The 17,553-nt window shown below is 30.0% G+C and overlaps 1 protein-coding gene across 1 annotated transcript in view; it reads left to right on the top strand.

Annotated features, from left to right (window-relative positions):
• LOC130664069 (ELAV-like protein 1) overlaps nt 1–17,553 on the top strand; it is an 82,361-nt gene that overhangs the window by 416 nt on the left and 64,392 nt on the right. The window lies entirely within an intron of this gene.

The following is a 17,553-nucleotide window of genomic DNA, read 5'->3' as shown; positions in this document are numbered from 1 at the left end:
TTTTTCTTGATATAATTGCATAATATTTTTTTTAATTCATAAATATATCTATAATAGGGTAATTCATTTCCGCAAAAGTTATTTTTTTTTTAAGTGCTCAAGCAAAATCTCAATCTACATCGAAAAAAAAAATTCTCACCAAATATGAGCTCTTAACCCTTCAGCACCCGCGCTATGATTTTTTTTCTCACACTTGCCTTCAAATATTTTTTTCAAAGTAATTTCAAATGGAATGACCTAGTGAAATTTTTTTTATCTTAATGAAATTTTATGCTTCTTATGATTTTGAAATTTAAAAATTATTTCGAACATAAAAAATATTTTTAAAAGATTTATTTTAAAAAGCAATGAGACTTTTTCTCATCACGCGAGTAAAGTAAGGCATAAAAATTAAGACGGTTTGGCTCAGTTCGGGCAGTTCCGAATCTTTTCGGCAATCACCGCCGTTTTTTTTCAGCCGTTAAGTCTGTCATTACTTACAAAATTAAAAATTAAAAAACAAGTACATTATAGAAAATTTAAAAATAAAAACAAGCGAAATATTCAAATAAATTATAATTACGTCATAATCGGGAAAGTGCATAATATTTTTGTTTTATTTGACTTAAAATTTACGATGCGCCGAAGCGTGAGACTTTTTCTCATCACGCGGGTAATGTTTTACGGTGTTCTAACGCGGGTGCTGAAGGGTTAATTCCAATGCTAAGTACTTGCCATTTAAATTCAAAGATTTCCCATTTAAAATACATCGTAAATTTATATCGTAAATTTTAGTGGAATTTTCTTACCGTGTATGTATTATGCATCATTTGCTAGTAATGTTATAATTAATGTAAGGGTTTAATTAGTATAGTAAAATAAAATAAATTAATTATAAAATTATCATTTATTGCAATTTTAAGTATACAGTAAATTTAAAAATTTAAATAACATTGAATTTTAATATTTATAAAATAAATTTTTCGTTCTTAAACTTGCAGTCATTGACTCGTTGTCGTCATATAATTTACTTAAGAAATTAACACTTAATTTAATTATTCAATTATAGTGAATTGAGAGTCCAAAAAAAATTATAATGCTCGATTACAGTTGTGTCTTTGACTTGATATCCACATTTTGCGGCAAAGTTAAATATAGTTGTCGGAACCGCTGGAATTTTAATTTTGTTTACTCAATAAATTTATATCTTAATTACGTAAAAGTATAATGACTCTGAAGTTAGCCGAAGTCTAATAATTTTTGGATTTTCTTCAAGCCGATAAATTATAAAAAAATAAATATTCAAAAAAATTGCACCTATAGATTTTTCGATTTTATAATTATTATAACTTTATATTATATTATTATTATGTATTTTTGTTTATATTATTATATTATTGTATTATATTATAATTATTATAAAAAAAATAATTAAAACAATTTTTATTATGCTAGTGGTACATTTTGTTATCATAAGACGGTGAATATTGCATCCTAGCGACACAATTTTTGTCGTGTCAGTTATTATAACAATAAAATACTTTATAATTTTTATTATGCTCAATACGAAATGTCTTATGTTCAAGAAAGAAATTTTTGTCAGCCGAATCGAAATTATATTATATGCTTTAATACAATTAGTAGCAACACGTATAACATAAAATATTGGAATATCATACGGTTTCAAGTTTAGTCGGCTAGCATAATAAAAATTTATGGATTTTCACATAAAATTTCATGGAATTTTCACTTTCATTTTTCTCCGTGTAGGGACTTTTGCTGAAGATGAACTCATTATTCGATTGAGATTAATGAAATATGATTTTGATTTTAATTACGACACGTTGAGCGATTTCAATAAGAGTATGTGGAAGTAAGTACTTATACACGTTCTGACACTACTAATCTGCGGTTCTAATCCCTGATTAAGAAAAATGATTAAACCTTTGCTAAGTGTATATCTATATATTAATCGATTCAAATTGTTTTAAATTATTTCAAATTATTTTAAATCATTAAAAATAATCTTCTTAATCAGAGAAGCGCAAAAATATTATCGAGAAAAATAATTCTAAGCTATAAGTAAATATTACTTGACTCAAGTAAATATGTTATTATTTCAGTGGCAATAAAAAATTTCCTTCAGTCAAGTAAATTATCACTCTTGCTTATAGAACTTTTCTTAAATTAAATAAATATGCATTTGATTAAACAAATATTTTCTAGATTCAAAGTAATTTCTATTAAGTAAATGATCAACTTGAAATCGCAAATTATTTTCCTCAGTGTAATTGATATTAAAATAATTATTAACCATTGGATTTTTTTTATAGATTAGTTGCATCGGAGCAATTACTTGTCCGACGTAAAAAAATAATTAAGAAATGTTTCGAACGTTTCTTGAAACTGCTGAAAGACTATGAGGTAAAAAAGTAAAATTTAATTCGAATTCAAATAATGAAAGAATAATTAGAGAAATTAACGTCTTGTTTTATTTTTTTCAGAAAATGAAATACATGACCATCAGAGAAAGACTGACGCAGGATTGACCTTTTTTCTATATGTTTAGATTTTATGAAGATCAATCTTTTCAAAAAATTAAAGATGCTGGAGATGCTATTGACGATGAAGATGAACAATAAAATTTAACTTTTTTTTTCATTCAATTCTAAGTTTTGCAATTAATATTTGTTGTTTTAATAATAATAATAATAATCATATATTTTAAATTTTCCAAATCGTTATCTGTCTCTTTACTTGTCACTTTATTACCTAAACAAATAACATAATTACAAATAGAAAATGATAAATAATTACAATAAATAACTAAATAAAAATAATAACATTCCGAACAAAGCATTGATACCATTAGTTCAATAATGAAAAATTTTTTCAACTATTGCAACAAAATCCAAATTCGATATCTCAACAGAATCTAAAACCAGCGAAAATGCCAGCTGGTGAGTTGTCTTTCATATGTGAACAGTCTCTACCAATAAGGAGTCCACGGATATCAATGATAGCTAGTTTCATTGGCAGGTCTTAAATGCACTTTTTATCACAATATCCGTAATGAAATGCTTTATGATTTGATGACAAATGGACATACCAAAATGTATCTTTAATCCTCTACACAAATTTTAAATAAAATAAAAAAATTTATAAAATCACTCATTATATCTTATAAATAATTATTAATTATCATGATGATTACCTGACCCCTGACACTGTACTTAGTAAATCTCATGCATCTCATACAAACAAGCGGAAAGTTAATAAAGTGTCTGATCTGATATGGGAACATGCAGTTGCTGCACAAATAAATATTTGGTAGTTCCGGAATCCATCATTAGGGTATTCATGGGCGCGGAAGTTGTTCCTTCGAAGATACATATGATCAACCTTTTATCACCCAGTCGAATGCGCATTGAAAGTAATCAATCCAATGGACAGTCCTTTGAATGGTATCGGCCCGTACAGGACGATACTAAAAAAAAATTAATATTTCAGTATCGAGAATAAGATACAATAGTAAGAACTTAAAGTTTGAAAAATATTTAAAAAAAAAATACTTACAAAATTTTCTTAAAATTTTGTATTTTACTTTAAATTTCTCTGCGTGTAAGAAACTTTAGGTTGGAAAATTCATCTACTATTTTACAAATATTTGCGTTAGATTTAAGATTTTAATATTAACTGAACTTTCTAGTTCAAAAGTCCACAGAAAATTGTTAGTTTCCAGAAATACCATGTGTGCTATATCGTATTTTTTTTGTAATTTCTCAATAATCTAATAAGTTTGGTAGGACAGGCTAAAATCAAAATTTTGATTAATATATTTATATATCTATTAATTTCCTCATGTCTGTTTAATTCAGGATCATAAAATGTTAAATAAAAATTATAATTTAGATACTAATTATAACGATACATACTTATCGTTAATTAATTCACCTTCAACAGAGAAACCATTATCAACAGATTTTACACGAAAGTGTTTTTGGAAAGTCTCTTTGGTTACAGAAGTATCTCCGTACAAATTACAAGTACTCCCGCGTATATTCCCTTGGATCCATATCAAATCGGTACTGCAGATGTTTCTGTTATTGGACATCTAAATAAATTTTTCGTCCTTACACTTGCAGTCATTGACTCGTTATCAGCATATAATTTACTTAAGATATTAATACAATTTAATTATTCAATTATAGTGACTTGAGAGTCCAATGAAAATTAGAATGCTCGATTACAGTTGTCTCTTTGACTCGATGTCCACATTTTACGGCAAAGTTAATTAGAGTTGTCGGAACCGCTGGAATTTTAATTTTATTTACTCAATAAATTTATATCTTAATTACGTAAAAGAATAATGACTCTGAAGTTAGCCGAAGTGTAATAAATTTTGGATTTTCTTCAAACCGATAAATTATAAAAAAATAAATATTCAAAAAAATTGCACCTATAGATTTTTTGATTTTCTACATGTGCATTTTTTAGTTCTTTCTTTTTTTTGTAATTGATTTGTTGAAAAAGAAATTCAAAAGATTTTAATTGTCTGCTTACTTCAGGATCATGAAATGTTAAATTAAAATTATAATTTATATACTAATTAACGATACATATTTATCGTTGATTAATTCGCCTTTAACAGAGAAACCATTATCAACAGATTTTACACGAAAGTGTTTTTGGAAAGTCTCTTTGTTACTTCACACCCTAACAAAGTACGTCGACAGCTCAGCCGTAATGACGACTAGAAATGTCAATTTATAGCAAGTATATCTCAAATAGATTACTTTAAAATAGTGTACGTATTTCGACGGGTTTGTGATAGAAAGGTTTATGCATAAAAATTATGTATTCGTTTTAATTAATATTTTTACATTTAATTTGTCTAAAAAATAACGAGTGTGAATGTAACAGACATCCGACAAATTTATAAAGTTACTAGCAGATTCCGCCAGCTTCGCGGGCAATAAAAATGTATTACTAGGATGAATTTTATATGTATCATTCCACCAAATAAAATTTTTTTTGAGTGTGACTCCCGCGGATTTTGTTCAAATTTTGTAGAGTGATTCTCTACATCAGAATAAAGATTCCCTGCAAAGTTGAGCTTTTAATATTAATTAAGTACTTTCGTAGTAATGATTTTTTTAATTTTGACGATTTTTTTTTTTAACTTTTTCATTAATTTTTTTCTATAATAAAAACATTTCCTGTAAAAATATGAGCATTGGATTTTTTTTTGCTTCGAATTCGATATTTTTTTCTGGAAATTTGGGATTTTTAACAAAAAACATGTCATTTTGGCGGTAGGGTTATTTTTCATTTGATCGTACAATTTTATTTTTATAAATTAATCTGTATACGTATCAGTAAACACCGGGTCTTTAAATAGTATAACTCACAGTAAAACAGCAGTACTCTCTAGACGTACAATGGAGTATGTTGCGAGTTTTTTTGCCAATAAATTCAAATGTTGAAACTAGGAAAATTTCTATGAAAATATTTTACCGTTTAAATAAAATCATAAAATTAATTATTATTATTTTATAATTTGTTCATGTCCAAACAAAAAATGACCCCAGTGCCAAAATGACATATTTTTTGTAAAAAATTCTAAGTTTTAAAAAAAAATTATCGAATTTGAAGTAAAAATTATCGCAAGACCCGAAAAATTACTTTTTTCACTTTAATTAAAGTTTTGAGGGTCTTCCATTACTTATAATGAAAAATGAATATTTTTATCGAAAAGCTGAGAATGGTTCACAAAAAAAATGCAATGCTCATACTTTTTTAGGAAATGTTTTTACTATAGAAAAAAATCAATGAAAAAGTTAAAAAAAAAAAATCGTCAGAATTAAAAAAATCATTACTACGATAGTACTTAATGTTACGAGCTCAGCTATTTAGGAAATATTTATTCTGATGTAAAAAATCACTCCACAAAATTTGAACATAATCACACTCCAAAAAAAATTTTATTTGGTGGAATGACCGTCATAAAAAAAAGTTTTTTCATCGAAAAATATTTTCTGCATAACAATACAATTTCTCAACATTAAAATTATTATCAGACATTTAAAATAAAATGTTTGTATACTTTCAAACAGAAATTCAGTTTGATGATGATTAATATTATTTGTCTTATTATTATTAAAACACTTATCCGAAAATTGGTAATTGTGTCGATCCATGGCTCCACCTGTTTTTGTTAAGCAAAAATCCAAAATCAAGCAAATAGCCAAGAGACCTATTTCATTCTCTGGCATTTGTTGGCGGATTTAAGATATAATCACTTATTTAGGTGTTATTTAAGCCTTCATAAATTATAAGTGTATACCACAGGTATAAATTATGCTTGATTTAGCTGTAAAGTTCAAAGTTTTTTTTTTTTTCAGTTCCGTACTACACTGCACTATTTGACATATTTTTCATTTCATTCTGTGTATTGACTCTTAAGTCAAACACTTAAATTTAAATTATATGTCTAATTGCCATAATTTCTGTAGTTTCGTCCTAAGTACGTTAACGGACTCATCAGTAAGGCTATGTTAACGCACTCTTGCCTTAGACTACATCTCTTACTAATACGAGCCGGCGTAAAACTGTGTTGTAGGCTTCAGCCAGATACTATACTAAGCAAGGGAGGCGGATACCGTCCAAACTACTTGCAACAAAATGTTCGGTGAGCTGTTGTACACTGTTAAAATATTGAAATAACAGAAATATGCCAAATTTTTCACTATTACAAGAGTTTAACTATTTGTAACTCTTAGTTAGACCTTTCTATCGCCACCGCCCATCTTACGGTATTAATAAAATTAATTATTTGTACATTAGAAATTTATTATAAATTTATTTTGGAAAATTTGCATGATTTCATGTCATTTTTATCAATTTTGTATACTTTAGTTACAAGGCCCGGATAGATATCTAGTGTTAGAGACATAAATACATACAGAAAATTTAATCCGCCGAGTAGCTGAACACGTGGAAAAAATTTATTTATAGATCTTTAAGGTGTAAGCACTTGGAACTTTGAAAAATGTGTGGAGCCACACATCTAAACAATAACCGAAATTTCTATACATGGCTTTGTATATATTGGAAATTTGAATATATGGCCATATATAATTCACTTTTACCGGACAATTAAATCACTATTTGATAAATTCAATTATTTCTACACTGTAAAAAATCACCGGGATAAGTCCAAGCGGTGTAGGTGTTAAAATTTTCGGTGTTAAATTTACCCCCGAAAGCGGTGTGAAAATAACGCCGCCACCGGTGTAAATATTCTAGACCGGTGTAAAAATAACGCCGCCGCCGGTGTAGATATTCTTTACCGGTGTTAAAATATTTTATTTTGTGAATATTTTTACTTACTCGATCACTATACCTGTTGATAAATGATATTTTTTATTAATACTATAAAGAACTGACATTTTTTGTGTTTTATAATCTTTAAAGTTAATACTTCAAGCGGACGCAATTTACTCCGCTTTTACACCTGTTATCCCGCTTTTACACCGGTATTACTCCGTTTTTACACCGGTGACCCCGCTTTTACACCGGTTACCCCGCTTTAACACCAGTATTTTTAACACCGGTGTATTACTCCTCCTACACCGGTGTAATTTCATTTTAACACCAGGCGGAGTTAAAACGAGTCCATTTTTAACACCGTTCTTTTTACAGTGTATTCTATCCAATCAAATATAATAATAATAATAATAATAATATTAATTATAATAATAATAGTATAAATCCTCGTGTCTGGCGTCAGATATTTTTAAGCTTTATTGTCGGCCATTTTTAGGCCTAACGAGTTTTGGCCAAATTTCGGCCTAGCGAGTTTCGGCCTCGTGTTCACTACCTAGGCCTTTTTTCGGTCAATTTTCGGCCGAGAATAAAAATTACTTTTAAAATATTTTCACCCGGGATATATATATAGAGAGAGATTGACTTACTTGTGTCTTGCATGAGCTTTGTTGCATTCTCGATGTTGTTTTGTTTTTTTCTTTAGATTCAACTCGTACATTAACTACCGCATTTTTTCAACTTAAATGATTTTTTTTTTATTTTATTTCACACGTATTAAGTGGCTACCAGCCTACACTAATTTGAACCTGATTTTAACTTATTATTATTACGTGGCTACCAGCCTACACTAATTCGAACCCGGTTAAAACATTATTATTAGGTGGCTAACAGCCTACACTAATTTTAATTTTATTTAGAATGATTATTATTATTAAGTGGCTACTAGCCTACACTAATTTGAACCTCATTTTAACTTATTATTATTAGGTGGCTACCAGCCTACACTAATTTGAACCCGATTAAATCATTATTATTAGGTGGCTAATAGCCTACGCTAATTTTTAACTTTATTTTAAAATTATGACCACTTACTCTAGAATCTTCCACATACTAACAATAATCTAACTTAGGTATAAGTCTGCGAGTGTATAAGATGTGACTCTACCTGATGAGAGTAGTGGGGGTCGAGCCGTAACTGAGTATATCTTCGTTGTCTTCTAGCCCTACTATTCCAGCTGGTCTATGGGGGTGCGATTGACGTCACTCTGACGACAGAGGTATAAGTCCCAAGTATACCTGAAACTACGAGCCTGGGCTATGAGGATTGTCACTGCTTACAATATATTCTATTTTAACAATCCTCAAAAATAATATTTTTACCTACATGTTCAAATCTGTTGTACTTGGTTTAAAATTTGATTTAAATATTTTGGTATCATTATGATTCTAGAAATGCATATATATGCAAGTTCAGATTTGAACTCTGTACTTTTTATGTTTCATTTACCATTTAAATTTGTTATTTTAACATTTAAAATGCTCGTGTTAAAATTTTAGTTTTATAATTTTTTTATTTATTACCAGACCTGGCCCATGCTTGGTTGCCAGTTCTGGCCCAGGCTTCGTTGCCAGACTTGGCCCAGGCTTCGAGGAAACGAATAAATTAAATTTAAAAAAATTTTATTATTATTAACCTCGTAAAGTTTATGATCATTAACGTTTAAATTATCGAAGGGAGGTAAATGATGTGAAAAAAACTCGGTGAAAATTCTGCTGGGCTCTGGGCGCGAACCGCCGTCCTTCTGATAGCTAGGCCCGAACGGTAGCTACTGGACGAACCTACCAATGTTGAACTGATACATTTGTATGATCTACTTCTATAAACCATAGGTATAGCCAAACTTGGGTAATCCTACGTTGGCCCAAGTCTGGGTTGCCATTGGACGGCCAAGGCAGGGACACCCAGTCTTGGCCCAAGCCCGGATAATCATTGTAACGGCCAAGGCTCGGTTACCCAGTCTTGGCCCAAGCCTGGGTAATCATTGTAACGGCTAAGGCTAGGTTACCCAGTCCTGGCCCAAGCATGGATTGCCATTGAATGGCCAAGGCTGGGTTACCTAGTCCTGGCCCAAGCCCGGATAATCATTGTAATAGCCAAGGATAGGTCACCCAGTCTTGGACCAAGTCTGGCTTGCCATTGGATGGCCAGGACTGAGTACCCAATCTTGAACCAAGCATGGGCCAATAGAGGTGAGCCAAAGCTAGGTTCCTCAGTGCTGGGCCGAGGAGGGCCCGTTCTTCAACTCTGGCAGCTCCTGCATTATAGAATGCATCAGCACTTTTTTGTAGAGAATTTAATTTCCTACAAAATTATATTAGGCGGAATTAAAAAAAAATTTTTTTCATACTCTTAATCACAAAAAACCAAAATGAACAATTTTCCAGTGTATTTTAAATGGGAAAGGGGACCCCCCTTTGCGATAGCTCAATTTTAAAGATATCCGGCTAAAATTTGGTGAGGATTTTTTTATAATATAAAGTAACTTTTGAGCCCATAAGACGTTAAAAAAAAAATTTTTGTTTTTTTTTGGGACACCCTAATATATTATTAGACCTCGGACAAACCCATATCCGGCCAACTGAGTCGAATTCAAATTCAAATACAAATCAAATTAAATTTCAAATCAGATCAACATGATATTTTTTTATGATATACCACACTAGGCCATCTGTTACTCTGTTTTGATACTTCTTTATTATTTTTCATTACTGATAATAGTTCTATTTTTAATTTTGGTTTCTGGTATAAATCCAACCGTACTCTAGTCCAAGCCCACCCTACTGATGGTATTCCTCTAATCGATCCTGATAGCCAGACTTTCCGGTCAAAAAGTTGGTATTAATTAGTTGTGATCAACTTGACGGCAACTTTGTCGACAACTTCACACTTTGTAACTGTTGGCTACAAGTTCTTGAAACTGTTGACTACAGTGTCTGGGAAAGTTGGTGACAATTTTCGGTCGCAAGGTGAAGGCAAGTTGAAAAGAAAGTTTCCCGCAACTTTCCAACTTTTTTCTCGCCAACTATTGCTTTTGACGCAAATACAAATTTGCGTTCAACTTAGCGACAAGTTGCAGTAGTAGCTTTTTATCACGTTGCTACCAACTTAGCTATCAGGGGATATGTTGACAATCTGTATTCTCAATGAAATCTACCAACAGTTCAATATTAGAGCGGGTTGTATACATCACGTGATAAAATAGATACCAGTAGCAGTTCAATTCAGTTTATCTCATGCGTATCCACTCGATAATACAAAAAAAAAGTTGTGTACACGATTGAGCTTTTCCGTATCGATTAGCTGTCTTCATATTTTTAATAAATAAGATCCAAAAGATTCTAATACAGTCCTACTTTTATTTTTTTGAAAAAGAAGTCAGCTTGTAAGCTACTAAAAATTGAATATATTTCTCCATAGCATTTACACGTTTCATGGTGGCAGAGAAATTAATGATTGCCTATTATTCCTCATGAATAAATTATTTCTTGGTGAAATTTTTCTCTAACTATGCTACCAATTGAGCCAAGTTATATATTATATACTAACTAAATCTGAAAAAAAAAAAAAAAAAAAAACTTTTTACGTATCTCATGATACTGAATCGCTTCGAATATTCAGTGGCGAAGCTTCCGACTGTATTTAAGACAAAATCTCGAGCCAAATCCATTGAGTCAATTTTTAAAGAAAAATTTCTTTAGATTTCCTCATATTGTATTTCTGAATTTCAATTCAGTTAACCTATATAGGTTATCCTCAAGGATTCGAAACTTTTAGAATTTTAGAACGTCAATAGTACTTATGTATTCTAAGAATGTATTCAAGATATATTCACTAGAGATTTAACTATTTTACATACAACTCTATCTTCTCTTGTTCGCACCCCGTAATATTATCACAAGTTTTTTTTTTTTTTTTTTTTTTTTTTTTATAATGAACATCTGCTGTCTTATTTATATTTTCATCATAGGTATATCGATTGATGAAATGAACTATAACATTTCGGTATCTTGATAAGTTTAATGTGCAAATAAACGACAACTTCATTGTCCTTAATGAATTTTTTTTATTGATGAAAAAAAATAATAATTATATATACCTAAAAAACTGATACCTGATACGATTAAGAAGATCAAGCGTTTTTTTCCGCCGGAAAATTTTTTGAGTTTTAAGATTATTGTTTGGTACATGGAAAAAAATTTTCTTGAAAAATTTCCGTTAAATTCACTGTAATCGTGGGACATAATGCGGCGCTTTTATTTATTACCATTTTTGAAATAAAAATTACGAAATAATTTATTTATTTTGTGGTAGACTTCATAAAATTTACCGAAAACCGAATAAAATTTACAGTAGACTACGGTAAAATTTGTTGAAAAAAAGTTAAAAATTATCTTACTTACCGACAAATGATTAGGTCGTGCCATTCGTCCCACGATTACAGTGAATTTAAAGAAAATTTCTTTTCGTGTAGATGCAATGATTTAACAAATTGATCATTTTATAATATCTTTATTGATATTTTAAAACATTTTCATTGAATTTTAATAACAAAAATTGCAAATTATAGTGATGTTAATAAAAATATATTCTAGATATATCAAGAATATAACTTAAAAAAACAAAATATACTTAGCTGTACATTTAGCAAAAAATTCAGTTCCTCTCGTAGGATCTGGAGTCCGACTAAGTACAATTAGTCAGCCTGGCGTGTCTTTAAATTATGTATTTCGAAGGTGAATAAAAATTTTAACTCTTATCCAACCTGGTCCCTGATGCTCCAAGTGTCAGATGACTTGTTGCAAGGTAGTAAATTGTAAAAATAATTATTTTTAATAAAAAAAAAATACACTTGAGTTTCTCAGACCTAGTCTAGAACATATCCAACACTTTACGGGTCTTTCTAAATCCCTCCAGTAGGATCTGGAGTCAAACTGACTAATTGAGCTTAGTCTGATTCCAGATCCTACTAGAGGAACTGAATTTACTCCTTACTGTACAGCTAAATATTTTGTTTTTTCAAGTTATATTTTCTATACTTCTAGAATATATTTTCATTATAATAAATTGTAACGAATGTGAAACTGATCTTTTAAAATATTCGAATATATAGCTAGAAAATAAATGCCTTCTTATCTTGTTTTTAGATGCGTGACTAGAGTCAGTCGGCCATATATTGACAACATAACAGAAAACATCTGTATTTAATAAACTATATCTTTGATTGCCTTTCTTTTGCTGCTGTTAATTGTGGTGTTGTTATTTCTAATATAAGTGTGTTATTATTGTAGTGTATAAGTCATATTAATTTAAGATACCAGTTACTACAATATTATTGTTGAATTCTGACTATTTCTCATATATGTTCCTCGCTTGATTATTTTTGATAAATATTACATCTATTCTATATATATTTGGAATATATCTAAAACGGCAAAAAGCATAATAAAATAAATATATTATTCTTATAACTAAAATACATCAAATATATATCTCAATTATGTAGTTATATATTCCTTATATATTATTCTATTATTTTTTGTAATTCTGTTATACATCCCAAAATATATTCAAAATATATACCATTTCCATGGGGGTTGGTATACTTCTTCTCCGACCTCGGCGCAGATTAGAACGTTGACCATACAATGTTCTAACATGATAAAACCAAGTTTGTTAATGTTCAGGACACTGGCTACAGCTTGGATTGGGATATTTTTTTTCGTGGAAAAAAAAAATGGCGTTAATCCAAAAAGAAATTATTCTGTGTCCCCATCTTTTAACTTTAACTTTTAAACAACCGATGTTTTTGGTTAACCGCAAAAATTCTAGTTAGACCTCTAGCAGGTATGTTTGTGAATAAAATGAGTCCATAGTCATTACAATTGGTCTATTGGTTATTGGAAAAAGGTAGTTTCCCGAAAAACGCGTTCAAAGATGTCACTAAACCACAGAATGAAACAAGAAGTATTTGGCTTTAAATATATATAACATTTGAAAGTTTTCAATTTTACGAAACATTCTTTCACGCACTTATTTTTGTAAAATTACAGAATAGGGGAAGGGGGGCAAAAGGGGGTAGGGTAGGCAAAACGGGGTACCCCCAAAATTTGACAAAAAAAAATTTTATATTTTAAATGGTTTTTAAACATTCCAAAATCACTTCTGTAAATATAATTAAGCGTTACTTTGAATTTTTTTTGATAAAATTTTTCAAAAATCAATTGTCAGTTGAAAAATATTAATGACGTTTTTTTTTTATGATAAAAACTATTAAAAATTTTTTTTCTTCTTTTGTATCCAATAAACATGTAAAATATAATTTTTCTTCATGTAAATTACTTAAAAAAAAATTCAACTTAATCAAATTCGTTTAAAATCCAGAAGATTTTTTGTTTTACCTTTTTTAGGGGGTACCCCACTTTGCCCGCAGAAATGAAAAATTTTTTTTTTCAACGGTAACTGAAAATTTCGTCTATTTACTTTGAATGTCATTAAAAAAACAAAGATTTAGCGTATTTGAGTCCTCGAAAACTTGGTATTTCCTTAAGTACCCCCTTTTGCCCCTCCCTCCCCTAATAATTGCTAAAAAAGATCGATTATACGTTTGGTAAAAAGAAATACCTCCCTAACTGACATATTTTACTCAGGAAAAGGAAATTATAGGATTCATGTGTATAATTTTGTGAGAAATTGATCCGCATTTTGGGATAAATTTCTCAAACGTTATTGGGATCGTTTCTGTAATACTATGAAGATCTTTTTTCAAAATTGTAGTAATAATTTCCATAATAACAAGGTTTTTACTTTTTGTATATTAGAGATACATCCTATACATTATAAAAACCGTTCCAATGTATGAGGAAGAGATTCATTCACATAAATAATCCCATATTGACCATAGATAACGCTGAGTTACATAATATATTAATGTTTTTGTAACACATAGGGTAATAAAATACCACATGGAAAAAAATAACTAGGTGGGTCACCATGAAAAATCATGTTGGTGCAACATGATTTTTTCATGTTACCTGCAACTCGAATATCATGTTGGGGCAACATGATTTTTTCATGGTGACCCATCTAGACTTGTTCATGTTGTACCACCTAGTTATTTTTTTCCATGCAGTCGTGAACTCTTTAAGAAAATTCATAGCTTCAATTAATTTTTATTAATAGTAAAACATCATAAATTCTAACAAACTATTGATTAATAAAACCGTATATATTAAAAATGTGATAATTACATGAAGAAAAAATATTTTATTTCTACCCTATACGAAATGTACGAAATTTAGCGCCTACTCGGGTCAAAAATATAACTTGATATAGATTTGGTCTACCACGCCAAGAAAATTTCAGTTTTGCCTCCAAATGATTAATTTGTAAAACCTGTAAATTTTGAACTGTAAGATTAAGAAATTACTAAATAACATAATTTGATTGCAAAAAAAAATCATCTACAAGGTAGGTCCTATGACATTTTGCGATAAGACTGATAGTTTTGCTGGAAATTTAAAAAAAAAAAACGAGAAATTTACCAGAAATTTGAATTTAAGCTTAAATAACTTTTGAACGGTTAGATGTATAAAAAAATTATAAAAGATCTTGTTTGCAGAGCATTTGATTCTCTACAAAAATATGTTATGGTCTTTTCAATTTATTGAACCATTAACTAGTTATAAAATTTCAAAGTTAAAAAAAAATTTTCGATGCTTTAAATAACTAATTTATATAAATGGAAAATTTTATTTAAGTGAGCACAAGATCTGTGATTGAGTTGGAGGGTTCTATTTAGTAGCTAATTTTTTTTTTTTTTTTGTATACAACAAAATTTTTATTCATTTCCGAACCTTCAGCTCTGGCTTTTTACTAAATTTCGAGGAGTGGACCGTCGTACTCCGGTCTTCTCTATGCATAGAATAATAATGCACCTTGAATTAATTAAACATAGATCCATTTCTTCCCAAATTTAAGAACAAGTTTATAAGAAATATTATTTTACACCAAACTCCATTATTCTCATTTTTGATATCTGCTTTGTGTGTTATAAAATCGTGTGACTTTCGGATCAGAAATCTTATTTATTTATATTTTTTCTCATATTTAGAAAAACCGACTCAAATTAAACCGACAAAGAGTTCTTGAAATTGGAAAATCCCGAATAGAGTTTTTCACAAAGACCTTATAGGGTCCTTATCAGGTTAACCTTATTTCAAATAAGGTCCAGATCAGGATATTCTGACGAGAAACATATGGATGTAACGCTTAAGACCCATGAGGTCTTTACCAGGATATCCTCATCAAATCCTTATCAGGGTCCTTATTAGTAATTATTGTAAAAAAAATATTAAATTGCAAAAAAAAATAAGAAAATTATAATTCGATTCAGAATGTTATCTATTGTAATAAAAGAGCATTAATTAGAGGAAGTAAACATATTTTTTACGGATGGAAAAATCCCGGTGACTGCTGGGCTTGAACCTGCATCCTTCCGATTCAAAGTCCTTGATGCTATGCACCGCGGTGACATACATATGTGATCTTGTAAGTGTAAATATTATATTCATTATGATATCAAAGAACTGATGTACAAGTAAAAAATCCGTGCTGCAATGATTGACGTAATTTTTATATAATATTGTTTTGTACTTTGTTTAATTTTTAGCCTGTAAATAAAATATTTAACAGGATTGGATAACTTTTTTATTAATAAGGATATCCTCATGTAGTCCTGATAAGGAACACGTCAGGTTCACCTGATGACAAATCAAATTTTTTTCAATAAGGAAATCCAAATGTGGTCCTGATAAGAAATACGTCAGGTTACCTAATATCAAATGACTTTTTTTTAACTTCCCGCTAAGAAAATTGTAAATTTTCAAAAATTCGGGAAGTTATTGGTTTCGGTCCGATTTACGAAAATCGAATTTCCATCAGATGTCGACGTTTCGAGGTCCTAGGAAGCTATCCTGACTAATTTCACGATGATGTCCGAGTGTATGTATGTGTGTACGTACGTACGTACGTACGTACGTACGTATGTATGTATGTAAATATTCATAACTCTTGAACGGATGAACCGATTTTGATCGTTGAGGTGTCATTCGACGCGGCTTGTTAATGTGTTGAGGCCGTAGAAATTTGAACTTAATCGGTAGGGTGCGTTCAGAGATATTTCAAAAATAAAATTTTTTCGAAAATGTTTTATTTGGATAACTTTTAATTTGCTCGATGGATTTATTCCAAAATCTAATCAGCTCTAAAACTCTATAAGCCGCGTCGAATGCCACCTCAACCATCAAAATCGGTTCATTCGTTCAAAAGAAACCGTTGACGAAAGAATTCAAAAAAAATTTTTTCCTTGGTTTTTTTGAAATTTCTCAAAAACGGCTGAATAAATCAATTTCAAAATTCGACCAGCTTTAGAACTTGATAAAACGCGTCGATTGCCACCTCAACCATCAAAATCGGTTAATTCGTTCGCGAGATATCGTGGAAGAAAGAAATGCTAAAAAATGGTTTTTTACAAAACAATGGCATACAAAAGTAATTGCGAGCTCGAAGAGCTCGAAAATATATTCACAATAATGTTTTCGAGCTCAACGAGCTCGAAAACAGCGGGAAGTTTTGGGGCTGGCCCGCAGGGTCAACTGACAGACCGATTTTTTTAATAAGGAAATCCTGATGAGATCCTGATAAGGAACTCGTCAGGTTTGCCCTAATAAAGCAAACCTTATATTAACCTGACAAGGTCCTTATGCTACTGTAGGCAAATCAGGAAAAAATTCTAGTCAGGAAATTATGATATTTTTGTATTATTAAATTTTTGAATACCTTTCTAGTGTTTCGTATAAACTGTAGACGTGATACTATTGATCCTAACCGTAAGAGTGAAAATTTTTTAGCAATGGGATATTTGAGGTTCATTTTCGCTATTCATCTCTGTAGCTTTGATATTATTTTATAACTTTATATTCAACACTCCTCATTATGTGAATCACGTACTTAATTTTCTATGCACCTACCTTTTTCGTTCTAATATTGAGATAGTTTTTGACGTTTAGGAATATAATTCATTTTGCAGGTTGTCTAAACTTTAAATTCGACATCAAATAGTAATTCATCATTAGTTTTACAGCTATGAAAGTATTCTCTGAAATTGAAACAAATACATTTTTCAC

Source organism: Microplitis mediator, chromosome 2 (assembly GCF_029852145.1).
Source record: "Microplitis mediator isolate UGA2020A chromosome 2, iyMicMedi2.1, whole genome shotgun sequence".
NCBI classification, from domain to species: Eukaryota; Metazoa; Arthropoda; class Insecta; order Hymenoptera; family Braconidae; genus Microplitis; species Microplitis mediator.
This window is presented reverse-complemented; position numbering and strand designations above follow the sequence as displayed.